Source organism: Chiloscyllium plagiosum, unplaced genomic scaffold (genome assembly GCF_037043375.1).
Source record: "Chiloscyllium plagiosum isolate Xiang-an unplaced genomic scaffold, Cpla_swu_hap1 HiC_scaffold_24, whole genome shotgun sequence".
Lineage (NCBI taxonomy): Eukaryota > Metazoa > Chordata > Chondrichthyes > Orectolobiformes > Hemiscylliidae > Chiloscyllium > Chiloscyllium plagiosum.
The window spans coordinates 27,405,092-27,421,113 of NW_028270162.1; the positions used below are offsets into that span (position 1 = coordinate 27,405,092).

Below are 16,022 nucleotides of genomic sequence, written 5' to 3' on the forward strand. Positions count from 1 at the left end.
ACACCCCCTCAATACGCCCCCCCCACTACGCCCCCTCAACACGCCCCCCCACTACGCCCCCCCCACTACGCCCCCTCAACACGCCCCCCCCACTACACCCACTCAACACACCCCCCACTCCGCCCACTCAACACACCCCCCACTACGCCCCCTCAACACGCCCCCCCACTACACCCCCTCAACACGCCCCCCCCACTACACCCCCTCAACACGCCCCCCCCACTACACCCCCTCAACACGCCCCCCCAACACGCCCCCCCACTACGCCCCCCCAACACGCCCCCCCCACTACGCCCCCTCAACACGCCCCCCCCACTACGCCCCCTCAACACGCCCCCTCAACACGCCCCCCCCACTACACCCACTCAACACACCCCCCACTCCGCCCCCTCAACACACCCCCCACTACGCCCCCTCAACACGCCCCCCCACTTCACCCCCTCAACACGCCCCCCCCACTACACCCCCTCAACACGCCCCCCCCACTACACCCCCCCACTACGCCCCCTCAACACGCCCCCCCACTACGCCCCCCCCACTACGCCCCCTCAACACGCCCCCCCCCACTACGCCCCCTCAACACGCCCCCTCAACACGCCCCCTCAACACGCCCCCCCACTACGCCCCCTCAACACGCCCCCCCACTACGCCCCCCCTCAACACGCCCCCCCCACTACGCCCCCTCAACACGCCCCCCACTACGCCCCCTCAACACGCCCCCCCTCAACACGCACCCCCACTACACCCCCTCAACACGCCCCCCCTCAACACACCCCCCCTCAACACACCCCCCACTACGCCCCCCCTCAACACGCCCCCTCAACACGCCCCCCCACTACGCCCCCCCACTACGCCCCCCCACCACGCCCCCTCAACACGCCCCCCAACTACGCCCCCTCACTACGCCCCCCCACTACGCCCCCCCACTACGCTCCCTCAACACGCCCCCCCCACTACGCCCCCTCAACACGCCCCCCCACTACGCCCCCTCAACACACCCCCCACTACACCCCCTCAACACACCCCCCACTACACCCCCCCAACACCCCCCCCACACACCCCCCACTACACCCCCTCAACACACCCCCCACTACACCCCCCCAACACCCCCCCCACTACACCCCCCCACTACACCCCCCCAACACGCCCCCCCCACTACACCCCCCCAACACGCCCCCCCCACTACACCCCCCCAACACGCCCCCCCCACTACACCCCCTCAACACGCCCCCCCCACTACACCCCCTCAACACGCCCCCCCCACTACACCCCCTCAACACCCACTCAACACACCCCCCACTAAGCCCCCTCAACACACCCCCCCACTACGCCCCCTCAACACACCCCCCCACTACGCCCCCCCAACACGCCCCCCCCAGTACGCCCCATCAACACGCCCCCCCACTACGCCCCCTCAACACGCCCCCCCACTACGCCCCCTCAACACGCCCCCCCCACTACGCCCCCTCAACACGCCCCCCACTACACCCCCTCAACACACCCCCCCACTACGCCCCCTCAACACACCCCCCCACTACGCCCCCTCAACACACCCCCCCACTACACCCCCCCTACACCCCCTCAACACACCCCCCCCACTACATCCCCTCAACACACCCCCCCACTACACCCCCTCAACACGCCCCCCCACTACACCCCCTCAACACGCCCCCCCACTACACCCTCTCAACACGCCCCCCCACTACACCCCCTCAATACGCCCCCCCCACTACGCCCCCTCAACACGCCCCCCCACTACGCCCCCCCCACTACGCCCCCTCAACACGCCCCCCCCACTACACCCACTCAACACACCCCCCACTCCGCCCACTCAACACACCCCCCACTACGCCCCCTCAACACGCCCCCCCACTACACCCCCTCAACACGCCCCCCCCACTACACCCCCTCAACACGCCCCCCCCACTACACCCCCTCAACACGCCCCCCCAACACGCCCCCCCACTACGCCCCCCCAACACGCCCCCCCCACTACGCCCCCTCAACACGCCCCCCCCACTACGCCCCCTCAACACGCCCCCTCAACACGCCCCCCCCCACTACACCCACTCAACACACCCCCCACTCCGCCCCCTCAACACACCCCCCACTATGCCCCCTCAACACGCCCCCCCACTTCACCCCCTCAACACGCCCCCCCCACTACACCCCCTCAACACGCCCCCCCCACTACACCCCCCCACTACGCCCCCTCAACACGCCCCCCCACTACGCCCCCCCCACTACGCCCCCTCAACACGCCCCCCCCCCACTACGCCCCCTCAACACGCCCCCTCAACACGCCCCCCCACTACGCCCCCTCAACACGCCCCCCCACCACGCCCCCCCACCACGCCCCCCCCACCACGCCCCCCCACTACGCCCCCTCAACACGCCCCCCCACTACGCCCCCTCAACACCCCCCCCACTACGCCCCCTCAACACCCCCCCCACTACGCCCCCTCAACACGCCCCCCCACTACACCCCCTCAACACGCCCCCCCACTACGCCCCCTCACTACACCCCCTCAACACGCCCCCCCACTACACCCCCTCAACAAGCCCCCCCACTACACCCCCTCAACACGCCCCCCCACTACACCCACTCAACACACCCCCCACTACACCCCCTCACTACACCCCCCCAACACACCCACCCACTACACTCCCTCAACACACACCCCCACTACACCCTCTCAACACACACCCCCACTACACCCCCTCAACACACACCCCCACTACACCCCCTCAACACACACCCCCACTACACCCCCTCAACACACACCCCCACTACACCCCCTCAACACACACCCCCACTACACCCCCTCAACACACCCCCCACTACACCCCCTCAACACACCCCCCACTACACCCCCTCAACACACCCCCCACTACACCCCCTCAACACACCCCCCACTACACCCCCTCAACACACCCCCCACTACACCCCCTCAACACGCCCCCCCACCACGCCCCCCCACCACGCCCCCCCCACCACGCCCCCCCACTACGCCCCCTCAACACGCCCCCCCACTACGCCCCCTCAACACCCCCCCCACTACGCCCCCTCAACACGCCCCCCCACTACGCCCCCTCAACACGCCCCCCCCACTACACCCCCTCAACACGCCCCCCCCACTACACCCCCTCAACACGCCCCCCCACTACACCCCCTCAACAAGCCCCCCCACTACACCCCCTCAACACGCCCCCCCACTACACCCACTCAACACGCCCCCCCACTACACCCCCTCACTACACCCCCCCAACACACCCACCCACTACACTCCCTCAACACACACCCCCACTACACCCTCTCAACACACACCCCCACTACACCCCCTCAACACACACCCCCACTACAACCCCTCAACACACACCCCCACTACACCCCCTCAACACACACCCCCACTACACCCCCTCAACACACCCCCCACTACACCCCCTCAACACACCCCCCACTACACCCCCTCAACACACCCCCCACTACACCCCCTCAACACACCCCCCACTACACCCCCTCAACACGCCCCCCACTACACCCCCTCAACACGCCCCCTCCACTACGCCCCCTCAACACGCCCCCCACTACGCCCCCCCTCAACACGCCCCCCTCAACACGCCTCCCCTCAACACGCCTCCCCACTACACCCCCTCAACACGCCCCCCCTCAACACGCCCCCCCCTCAACACGCCCCCTCAACACGCCCCCCCCACCACGCCCCCCCTCAACACACCCCCCCACTACGCCCCCCCTCAACACGCCCCCCCACTACGCCCCCTCAACACGCCCCCCCACTACGCCCCCCACTACGCCCCCTCAACACGCCCCCCCCACTTCGCCCCCTCAACACGCCCCCCCACTACGCCCCCTCAACACGCCCCCCCACTACGCCCCCTCAACACGCCCCCCCCACTACACCCCCTCAACACGCCCCCCCACTACGCCCCCTCAACACGCCCCCCCACTACGCCCCCTCAACACACCCCCCCACTACGCCCCCTCAACACACCCCCCTACGCCCCCTCAACACGCCCCCCCACTACGCCCCCTCAACACGCCCCCCCAACACGCCCCCTCAACACGCCCCCCCACTACGCCCCCTCAACACGCCCCCCCCACTACGCCCCCCCCACTACGCCCCCTCAACACGCCCCCCCACTACGCCCCCTCAACACGCCCCCCCAATACGCCCCCCCACTACGCCCCCTCAACACGCCCCCCACTACGCCCCCTCACTACGCCCCCTCAACACGCCCCCCACTACGCCCCCTCAACACGCCCCCCCACTACGCCCCCCCCAACACGCCCCCAACGACACCCCCTCAACACGCCCCCCCCACTACACCCCCTCAACACGCCCCCCCACTACACCCACTCAACACACACCCCACTCCGCCCCCCTCAACACGCCCCCCCACTACACCCACTCAACACACACCCCACTCCGCCCCCTCAACACGCCCCCCCCACTACACCCACTCAACACGCCCCCCCACTACACCCACTCAACACGCACCCCACTACGCCCCCTCAACACGCCCCCCCCACTACACCCCCTCAACACACCCCCCCACTACACCCCCTCAACACGCCCCCCCCACTACACCCACTCAACACACCCCCCACTCCGCTCCCTCAACACACACCCCCACTACACCCCCTCAACACACACCCCCACTACACCCCCTCAACACGTCCCCCCACTACACCCCCTCAACACGCCCCCCCACTACGCCCCCTCAACACGCCCCCCCAACACGCCCCCCCCACTACGCCCCCCCAACACGCCCCCCCCACTACACCCCCTCAACACGCCCCCCCCACTGCACCCCCTCAACACCCACTCAACACACCCCCCACTACGCCCCCTCAACACGCCCCCCCACTACGCCCCCTCAACACGCCCCCCCACTACGCCCCCTCAACACACCCCCCCACTACGCCCCCCCAACACGCCCCCCCCACTACACCCCCTCAACACGCCCCCCCCACTACACCCCCTCAACACCCACTCAACACACCCCCCACTACGCCCCCTCAACACACCCCCCCACTACGCCCCCTCAACACGCCCCCCCCACTACGCCCCCTCAACACGCCCCCCCCACTACGCCCCCTCAACACGCCCCCCCCACACGCCCCCCCCACTACGCCCCCCCCCACACGCCCCCCCCACTACGCCCCCTCAACAAGCCCCCCCAACTACACCCCCTCAACACGCCCCCCCCACTACACCCCCTCAACACGCCCCCCCACTACATCCCCTCAACACGCCCCCCCCACTACACCCCCTCAACACGCCCCCCCCACTACACCCCCTCAACACGCCCCCCCCACTACACCCCCTCAACACGCCCCCCCCACTACACCCCCTCAACACGCCCCCCACTACACCCCCTCAACACGCCCCCCCCACTACACCCCCTCAACACGCCCCCCCCACTACACCCCCTCAACACGCCCCCCCCACTACACCCCCTCAACACGCCCCCCCACTACGCCCCCCCCACTACGCCCCCTCAACACGCCCCCCCCCACTACGCCCCCTCAACACGCCCCCACCACTACGCCCCCTCAACACGCCCCCCCCACTACACCCCCTCAACACGCCCCCCCCCACTACACCCCCTCAACACGCCCCCCCCACTACACCCACTCAACACACCCCCCACTCCGCCCCCTCAACACACACCCCCACTACACCGCCTCAACACGCCCCCCCACTACACCCCCTCAACACGCCCCCCCACTACGCCCCCCCAACACGCCCCCCCCACTACACCCCCTCAACACGCCCCCCCCACTACACCCCCTCAACACCCACTCAACACACCCCCCACTACGCCCCCTCAACACACCCCCCCACTACGCCCCCTCAACACACCCCCCCACTACGCCCCCCCACTACGCCCCCCCAACACGCCCCCCCCCACTAGGCCCCCTCAACACGCCCCCCCACAACGCCCCCTCAACACGCCCCCCCCCACTACGCCCCCTCAACACGCCCCCCCCACTACGCCCCCTCACTACGCCCCCCCCACTACGCCCCCTCAACACGCCCCCCCCACTACGCCCCCTCAACACGCCCCCTCCACTACACCCACTCAACACACCCCCCACTCCGCCCCCTCAACACACCCCCCACTACGCCCCCTCAACACACCCCCCCACTACGCCCCCTCAACACACCCCCCCACTACGCCCCCCCACTACGCCCCCCCAACACGCCCCCCCACTACGCCCCCCCAACACGCCCCCCCCCACTAGGCCCCCTCAACACGCCCCCCCCACAACGCCCCCTCAACACGCCCCCCCCCACTACGCCCCCTCAACACGCCCCCCCCACTACGCCCCCTCACTACGCCCCCCCCACTACGCCCCCTCAACACGCCCCCCACTACGCCCCCTCAACACGCCCCCTCCACTACACCCACTCAACACACCCCCCACTCCGCCCCCTCAACACACCCCCCACTACGCCCCCTCAACACGCCCCCCCCACTACGCCCCCCCCACTACGCCCCCTCAACACGCCCCCTCAACACGCCCCCCCACTACGCCCCCCCAACACGCCCCCCCCACTACGCCCCCTCAACACGCCCCCCCCACTACGCCCCCTCAACACGCCCCCCCACTACGCCCCCTCAACACGCCCCCCCACTACGCCCCCTCAACACGCCCCCCCACTACGCCCCCTCAACACGCCCCCCCACTACGCCCCCTCAACACGCCCCCCCACTACGCCCCCTCAACACGCCCCCCCACTACGCCCCCTCAACACGCCCCCCCACTACGCCCCCTCAACACGCCCCCCCACCACGCCCCCTCAACACGCCCCCCCACCACGCCCCCTCAACACGCCCCCCCACCACGCCCCCTCAACACGCCCCCCCACCACGCCCCCTCAACACCCCCCCCACTACGCCCCCTCAACACACCCCCCCACTACGCCCCCTCAACACGCCCCCCCCACTACACCCCCTCAACACGCCCCCCCACTACACCCCCTCAACACGCCCCCCCCCACTACACCCCCTCAACACGCCCCCCCACTACACCCCCTCAACACGCCCCCCCACTACACCCCCTCAACACGCCCCCCCACTACACCCCCTCAACACGCCCCCCCACTACACCCCCTCACTACACCCCCCCAACACACCCCCCCACTACACCCCCTCAACACACCCCCCCACTACACCCCCTCAACACACACCCCCACTACACCCCCTCAACACACCCCCTCAACACACACCCCCACTACACCCCCTCAACACACCCCCCACTACACCCCCTCAACACACACCCCCACTACACCCCCTCAACACACCCCCCACTACACCCCCTCAACACACCCCCCACTACACCCCCTCAACACACCCCCCACTACACCCCCTCAACACGCCCCCCCACTACACCCCCCCTCAACACGCCCCCCACTACGCCCCCTCAACACGCCCCCCACTACGCCCCCTCAACACGCCCCCCACTACGCCCCCTCAACACGCCCCCCCTCAACACGCCCCCCCACTACACCCCCTCAACACGCCCCCCCTCAACACGCCCCCTCAACACGCCCCCCCTCAACACGCCCCCCCCACCACGCCCCCCTCAACACACCCCCCAGTACGCCCCCCTCTCAACACGCCCCCCCACTACGCCCCCTCAACACGCCCCCCCACTACGCCCCCTCAACACGCCCCCTCAACACGCCCCCCCACTACGCCCCCTCAACACGCCCCCCCCACTACGCCCCCTCAACACGCCCCCTCAACACGCCCCCCCACTACGCCCCCTCAACACGCCCCCCCCACTACACCCCCTCAACACGCCCCCCCCACTACACCCCCTCAACACCCACTCAACACACCCCCCACTAAGCCCCCTCAACACACCCCCCCACTACGCCCCCCCAACACGCCCCCCCACTACGCCCCCCCAACACGCCCCCCCACTACGCCCCCCCAACACGCCCCCCCCCACTACGCCCCCTCAACACGCCCCCCCAACACGCCCCCCCCACTACGCCCCCTCAACACGCCCCCCCACTACGCCCCCTCAACACGCCCCCCCCACTACGCCCCCTCAACACGCCCCCCACTACACCCCCTCAACACGCCCCCCACTACACCCCCTCAACACGCCCCCCCCACTACGCCCCCTCAACACGCCCCCCCACTACGCCCCCCCCACTACGCCCCCTCAACACGCCCCCTCAACACGCCCCCCCCACTACACCCACTCAACACACCCCCCACTCCGCCCACTCAACACACCCCCCACTCCGCCCACTCAACACGCCCCCCCACTACACCCCCTCAACACGCCCCCCCCACTACACCCCCTCAACACGCCCCCCCCACTACACCCCCTCAACACGCCCCCCCTCAACACGCCCCCCCCACTACACCCCCTCAACACGCCCCCCCCACTACGCCCCCCCAACACGCCCCCCCCACTACGCCCCCTCAACACGCCCCCCCCACTACGCCCCCTCAACACGCCCCCTCAACACGCCCCCCCCACTACACCCACTCAACACACCCCCCCACTCCGCCCCCTCAACACACCCCCCACTACGCCCCCTCAACACGCCCCCCCCACTACACCCCCTCAACACGCCCCCCACTACACCCCCTCAACACGCCCCCCCACTACGCCCCCCCACTACGCCCCCCCACTACGCCCCCTCAACACGCCCCCCCCACTACGCCCCCTCAACACGCCCCCCCACTACGCCCCCTCAACACGCCCCCCACCACGCCCCCCCACTATGCCCCCTCAACACGCCCCCCCACTACGCCCCCTCAACAACCCCCCACTACGCCCCCCTCAACACGCCCCCCCACTACGCCCCCTCAACACGCCCCCCCACTACGCCCCCTCAACACGCCCCCCCACTACGCCCCCTCAACACGCCCCCCCACCACGCCCCCTCAACACGCCCCCCCACTACACCCACTCAACACACCCCCCACTACACCCCCTCACTACACCCCCCAACACACCCACCCACTACACTCCCTCAACACACACCCCCACTACACCCCCTCAACACACACCCCCACTACACCCCCTCAACACACACCCCCACTACACCCCCTCAACACACACCCCCACTACACCCCCTCAACACACACCCCCACTACACCCCCTCAACACACACCCCCACTACACCCCTCAACACACACCCCACTACACCCCTCAACACACACCCCCACTACACCCCCTCAACACACACCCCCACTACACCCCCTCAACACACCCCCCACTACCCCCCTCAACACACCCCCCACTACACCCCCTCAACACACCCCCACTACACCCCCTCAACACACCCCCACTACCCCTCAACACGCCCCCCCCACTACACCCCCTCAACACGCCCCCCCCACTACACCCCCTCAACACGCCCCCCACTACACCCCCTCAACACCCACTCAACACACCCCCACTACGCCCCCTCACACACCCCCCCACTACGCCCCCTCAACACACCCCCCCACTACGCCCCCTCAACACCCCCCCCACACGCCCCCCCAACACGCCCCCCCAACACGCCCCCCCACTACACCCCCTCAACACGCCCCCCCCACTACACCCCCTCACACCCACTCAACACACCCCCACTACGCCCCCTCAACACACCCCCCCACTACGCCCCCTCAACACACCCCCCCACTACGCCCCCTCAACACACCCCCCCACTACGCCCCCTCAACACACCCCCCCACTACGCCCCCTCAACACACCCCCCCAACACGCCCCCCCCACTACGCCCCCTCAACACGCCCCCCCCACACGCCCCCCCCCACTACGGCCCCCCCCACACGCCCCCCCCACTACGCCCCCTCAACTACACCCCCTCAACACGCCCCCCCACTACACCCCCTCAACACGCCCCCCCCCACTACACCCCCTCAACACGCCCCCCCCACTACACCCCCTCAACACGCCCCCCCCACTACACCCCCTCAACACGCCCCCCCAACTACGCCCCCTCAACACGCCCCCCCCACTACGCCCCCTCAACACGCCCCCCCACTACGCCCCCCCACTACGCCCCCTCAACACGCCCCCCCCACTACGCCCCCTCAACACGCCCCCACCACTACGCCCCCTCAACACGCCCCCCCCACTACACCCCCTCAACACGCCCCCCCCACTACACCCCCTCAACACGCCCCCCCACTACACCCACTCAACACACCCCCCACTCCGCCCCCTCAACACACACCCCCAATACACCGCCTCAACACGCCCCCCCACTACACCCCCTCAACACGCCCCCCCACTACGCCCCCCCCACTACACCCCCTCAACACGCCCCCCCCACTACACCCCCTCAACACCCACTCAACACACCCCCCACTACGCCCCCTCAACACACCCCCCCACTACGCCCCCTCAACACACACCCCCACTACGCCCCCCCACTACGCCCCCCCAACACGCCCCCCCACTAGGCCCCCTCAACACGCCCCCCCCACAACGCCCCCCTCAACACGCCCCCCCCACTACGCCCCCTCAACACGCCCCCCCACTACGCCCCCTCACTACGCCCCCCCCACTACGCCCCCTCAACACGCCCCCCCCACTACGCCCCCTCAACACGCCCCCTCCACTACACCCACTCAACACACCCCCCACTACGCCCCCTCAACACGCCCCCCCCACTACGCCCCCTCAACACGCCCCCCCCACTACGCCCCCTCAACACGCCCCCTCAACACGCCCCCCCAACACGCCCCCCCCACTACGCCCCCTCAACACGCCCCCCCCACTACGCCCCCTCAACACGCCCCCCCACTACGCCCCCTCAACACGCCCCCCACTACGCCCCCTCAACACGCCCCCCCACTACGCCCCCTCAACACGCCCCCCCACTACGCCCCTCAACACGCCCCCCACTACGCCCCCCTCAACACGCCCCCCCCACTACGCCCCCTCAACACGCCCCCCCACTACGCCCCCTCAACACGCCCCCCCCACCACGCCCCTCAACACCCCCCCCACTACGCCCCCTCAACACCCCCCCCCACTACGCCCCCTCAACACACCCCCCCCACTACGCCCCCTCAACACGCCCCCCCACTACACCCCCTCAACACGCCCCCCACTACACCCCCTCAACACGCCCCCCCCCACTACACCCCCTCAACACGCCCCCCCACTACACCCCCTCAACACGCCCCCCCACTACACCCCCTCAACACGCCCCCCACTACACCCCCTCACACGCCCCCCCACTACACCCCCTCAACACGCCCCCCACTACCCCCCTCACTACACCCCCCAACACACCCCCCCACTACACCCCCTCAACACACCCCCCCACTACACCCCCTCAACACACACCCCCCACTACACCCCCTCAACACACCCCCTCAACACACACCCCCCACTACACCCCCTCAACACACCCCCCACTACACCCCCTCAACACACACCCCCACTACACCCCCTCAACACACCCCCCACTACACCCCCTCAACACACCCCCCACTACACCCCCTCAACACCCCCCCCACTACACCCCCTCAACACGCCCCCCCACTACGCCCCCCCTCAACACGCCCCCCACTACGCCCCCTCAACACGCCCCCCACTACGCCCCCTCAACACGCCCCCCACTACGCCCCCTCAACACGCCCCCCCTCAACACGCCCCCCTCAACACGCCCCCCCTACCACGCCCCCCTCAACACACCCCCCCCACCACGCCCCCCTCAACACACCCCCCCACTACGCCCCCCTCTCAACACGCCCCCCCACTACGCCCCCTCAACACGCCCCCCCACTACGCCCCCTCAACACGCCCCCTCAACACGCCCCCCACTACGCCCCCTCAACACGCCCCCCCCACTACGCCCCCTCACACGCCCCCTCAACACGCCCCCCCACTACGCCCCCTTCAACACGCCCCCCCACTACGCCCCCTCAACACACCCCCCACTACGCCCCCTCAACACACCCCCCACTACACCCCCTCAACACACCCCCCACTACACCCCCTCAACACACCCCCCACTACACCCCCTCAACACACCCCCCCACTACACCCCCTCAACACGCCCCCCCACTACGCCCCCTCAACACGCCCCCCCACCACTACGCCCCCTCAACACGCCCCCCACTACGCCCCCCCTCAACACGCCCCCCTCAACACGCCTCCCCTCAACACGCCTCCCCTCAACACCCCCTCAACACGCCCCCCCCACCACGCCCCCCCTCAACACACCCCCCCACTACGCCCCCCCTCAACACGCCCCCCCCACTACGCCCCCTCAACACGCCCCCCCACTACGCCCCCTCAACACGCCCCCTCAACACGCCCCCCCCCACTACGCCCCCTCAACACGCCCCCCACTACGCCCCCTCAACACGCCCCCCCACTACGCCCCCTCAACACGCCCCCCCACTACGCCCCCTCAACAGCGCCCCCCACTACGCCCCCTCAACACGCCCCCCACTACGCCCCCTCAACACGCCCCCCCACTACGCCCCCTCAACACGCCCCCCCACTACGCCCCCTCAACACACCCCCCCACTACGCCCCCTCAACACGCCCCCCCACTACGCCCCCTCAACACGCCCCCCAACACGCCCCCCCAACACGCCCCCTCAACACGCCCCCTCAACACGCCCCCCCACTACGCCCCCTCAACACGCCCCCTCAACACGCCCCCCCACTACGCCCCCTCAACACGCCCCCCTCAACACGCCCCCCCACTACGCCCCCTCAACACCCCCCCACTACGCCCCCCCCACTACGCCCCCTCAACACGCCCCCCAATACGCCCCCCCCACTACGCCCCCTCAACATGCCCCCCCAACACGCCCCCCCACTACGCCCCCCCACTATGCCGCCTCAACACGCCCCCCCACTACACCCCCCCAACACGCCCCCCCACTACGCCCCTCAACACACACCCCGACTACACCCCCTCAACACACCCCCCACTACACCCCCTCAACACACCCCCCACTACACCCCCTCAACACACCCCCCACTACACCCCCTCAACACACCCCCCACTACGCCCCCTCAACACGCCCCCCACTACGCCCCCTCAACACGCCCCCCCACTACGCCCCCTCAACACGCCCCCCCACTACGCCCCCTCAACACGCCCCCCACTACGCCCCCCTCAACACGCCTCCCCACTACACCCCCTCAACACGCCCCCCCTCAACACGCCCCCCCCTCAACACGCCCCCCCCTCAACACGCCCCCCCTCAACACACCCCCCCACTACGCCCCCCCTCAACACACCCCCCCACTACGCCCCCCCTCAACACACCCCCCCACTACGCCACCTCAACACGCCCCCTCAACACGCCCCCCCACTACGCCCCCTCAACACGCCCCCCCACTACGCCCCCTCAACACGCCCCCCCACTACGCCCCCTCAACACGCCCCCCCACTACGCCCCCTCAACACGCCCCCCCACTACGCCCCCTCAACACGCCCCCCTCAACACGCCCCCCTCAACACGCCCCCCTCAACACGCCCCCCCACTACGCCCCCTCAACACGCCCCCCCACTACGCCCCCTCAACACGCCCCCCCACTACGCCCCCTCAACACGCCCCCCCACTACGCCCCCTCAACACGCCCCCCTCAACACGCCCCCCTCAACACGCCCCCCCACTACGCCCCCTCAACACGCCCCCCCACTACGCCCCCTCAACACGCCCCCCCACTACCCCCCTCAACACGCCCCCCCACTACGCCCCCTCAACACGCCCCCCCACTACGCCCCCTCAACACGCCCCCCCACTACGCCCCCTCAACACGCCCCCCCAATACGCCCCCCCACTACGCCCCCTCAACACGCCCCCTCAACACGCCCCCCCACTACACCCCCCCCAACACGCCCCCCCACTACGCCCCCTCAACACGCCCCCCCACTACACCCCCCCCAACACGCCCCCCCACTACGCCCCCTCAACACGCCCCCCCACCATGCCCCCTCAACACGCCCCCCCACTACGCCCCCTCAACACGCCCCCCCCAACACGCCCCCCCAACACGCCCCCCCACTACGCCCCCTCAACACGCCCCCCCAACACGCCCCCCCAACACGCCCCCCCACTACGCCCCCTCAACACACCCCCCCAATACGCCCCCCCACTACGCCCCCTCAACACGCCCCCCCAACACGCCCCCCCACTACACCCCCCCCAACACGCCCCCCCACTACGCCCCCTCAACACGCCCCCCCAATACGCCCCCCCACTACGCCCCCTCAACACGCCCCCCACCACGCCCCCTCACCACGCCTCCTCCACGCCCCCCACCACACCCCCTCCAACACACATATCGGTAAGGTATAGAAAATAATGCAACCTGTCATGTTTGTGTGTGGGAAACAAATAAACCATTAGCACCGTAAACATACCACCGTCCATTAATGGGAGCATCACAAATTAAGCAGAACAGCATAAACAGACCGTTTAGCACCGTCACTGACATAGAGATGCTGCTGCTCTTTACCTGTCCACACACACCGGCTCCTCTCTCTCCACCTTTTAGGGGCTTGACCGTTTTATTATTATTTAATTATTGTTATGGTTGCAAACACACCGCACTGAGCAGCGTCGCTCCCGCAATCACCATTCCCCAGCGCAAAAAGGAATTGCAGTTACGACAGTTCGACCTCTAACCGCCTTCCTCGCCCAGTCCGATCCAAACAGTTCGAGGAGCGGGACAGGAAACCCCGCCCATCATCACGTGCGCCGGTGGGGGTGGGGCGCGCAGGTGCCGTGGAGCGGAGGAGGGGGAGCCTGAGGGTTTGTGGCCTTCGGTGGAGGTGGAATCTAAGGGGGTGTGGTCTCAGGTGGGGGTGGAGTCTGAGGGGTGTGGTTTAAGGTGGAGAAGGAGTCTGAGGGTTGTGGTCTCGGGTGGAGGAGGAGCCTGAGGGGATGTGGTCACGGGTGGAGGAGGAGCCTGAGGGGATGCGGTCACAGGTGGAGGTGGAGCCTGCAGGGATTGTTGTCTCAGGTGATGGGGAATCTGAGGGTTGTGGTGTCAGGTGAAGGAGGAGCCTGAGCTGGGGAAGTCTCTGATGGAGGAGGAGCCTTGGCGGAGATCAAAGGTGCGGGAGGTGTCTGAGGTGGAGTGATCTCAGATGGAGGAGGAGCCGAAGATGAAGAGTCTCAGATGGAGGAGGTGAGGGGGAGTGGCCTCAGTTAGAGGGAAAGCCTGTGATGGAACAGGAGCCTGAGTTAGAGGAGAAGCTTGAGGTGATGTGATCTCACATGGAGGAGCATCCTGAGGGGGTGGTCTCAGATGAAGAGCTGAGGTGGGGTGATCTCAGATGGAGGATGAGCCGGAGGTGGAAAGCAGCCTGAAGGGGAGGAGGAGCCTGAGGAGGAGTAGTCTCAGAAGGAGAATGGGGGGAGGAGCACTCTCAGGTGGGGCCGTAGTTAGGACCATCCTCAGGTAAAGGAGGAGGTCCAATGGAGGAGGAAGGCCCTCAGGAAGAGGGATATAGTGAAATAGGTGAGCCTCCAGTAACAAAGGGACAGCTGCAGTCAGTGGAGTAGCAGATAGAGGAACCATTGCTCCTTGCTTTGAGCTCTTTTAAAGATGCTGAGTGATCTGATATACTACCTCACTGCAGTTTCACTTGTATACATCACATTTCCAATATCAGTGGGTTTTTAAAAATAATAATTTGAGTTTGCAATGGTAATGGTATATTGCATGGGCTTTTTGGGAAGCAAATGAAAGGTGACCCAATAATCCTAAAAATGATGCTAGAGAAGTAGTAATGGAGAACAAAGAAATGGCTGAGGAACTGAATAAGTACTTTACGTCAGTCTTCACAGTGGAAGACACGAGTAACATCCCAAAATTCAAGGGAGCCAGCGAACAGAGATGAGTATGGTGGCCATCACCAAGGATAAGGTGCTAGAAAAACTGAAAGGTCTTAAAGTGGATAATCGGCCAGACCAGATAGGCTACACTCTAGAATTCTGAAGGAGATAGATGAAGAGATAGTGGAGGCTTC

The 16,022-nt window shown here is 68.4% G+C and overlaps 1 protein-coding gene across 1 annotated transcript in view; it reads right to left on the reverse strand.

The window, feature by feature from the left end:
• Positions 1-14,679, reverse strand: part of LOC122562633 (uncharacterized) — a 244,370-nt gene extending 229,691 nt beyond the window's left edge. The window contains exon 1 of the mRNA XM_088000000.1: positions 14,504-14,679. The gene's annotated coding sequence lies outside the window, so the exon portion shown is untranslated. The remainder of the gene's footprint in view (positions 1-14,503) is intronic.
• Between the last annotated feature and the right edge of the window lie 1,343 nt (positions 14,680-16,022).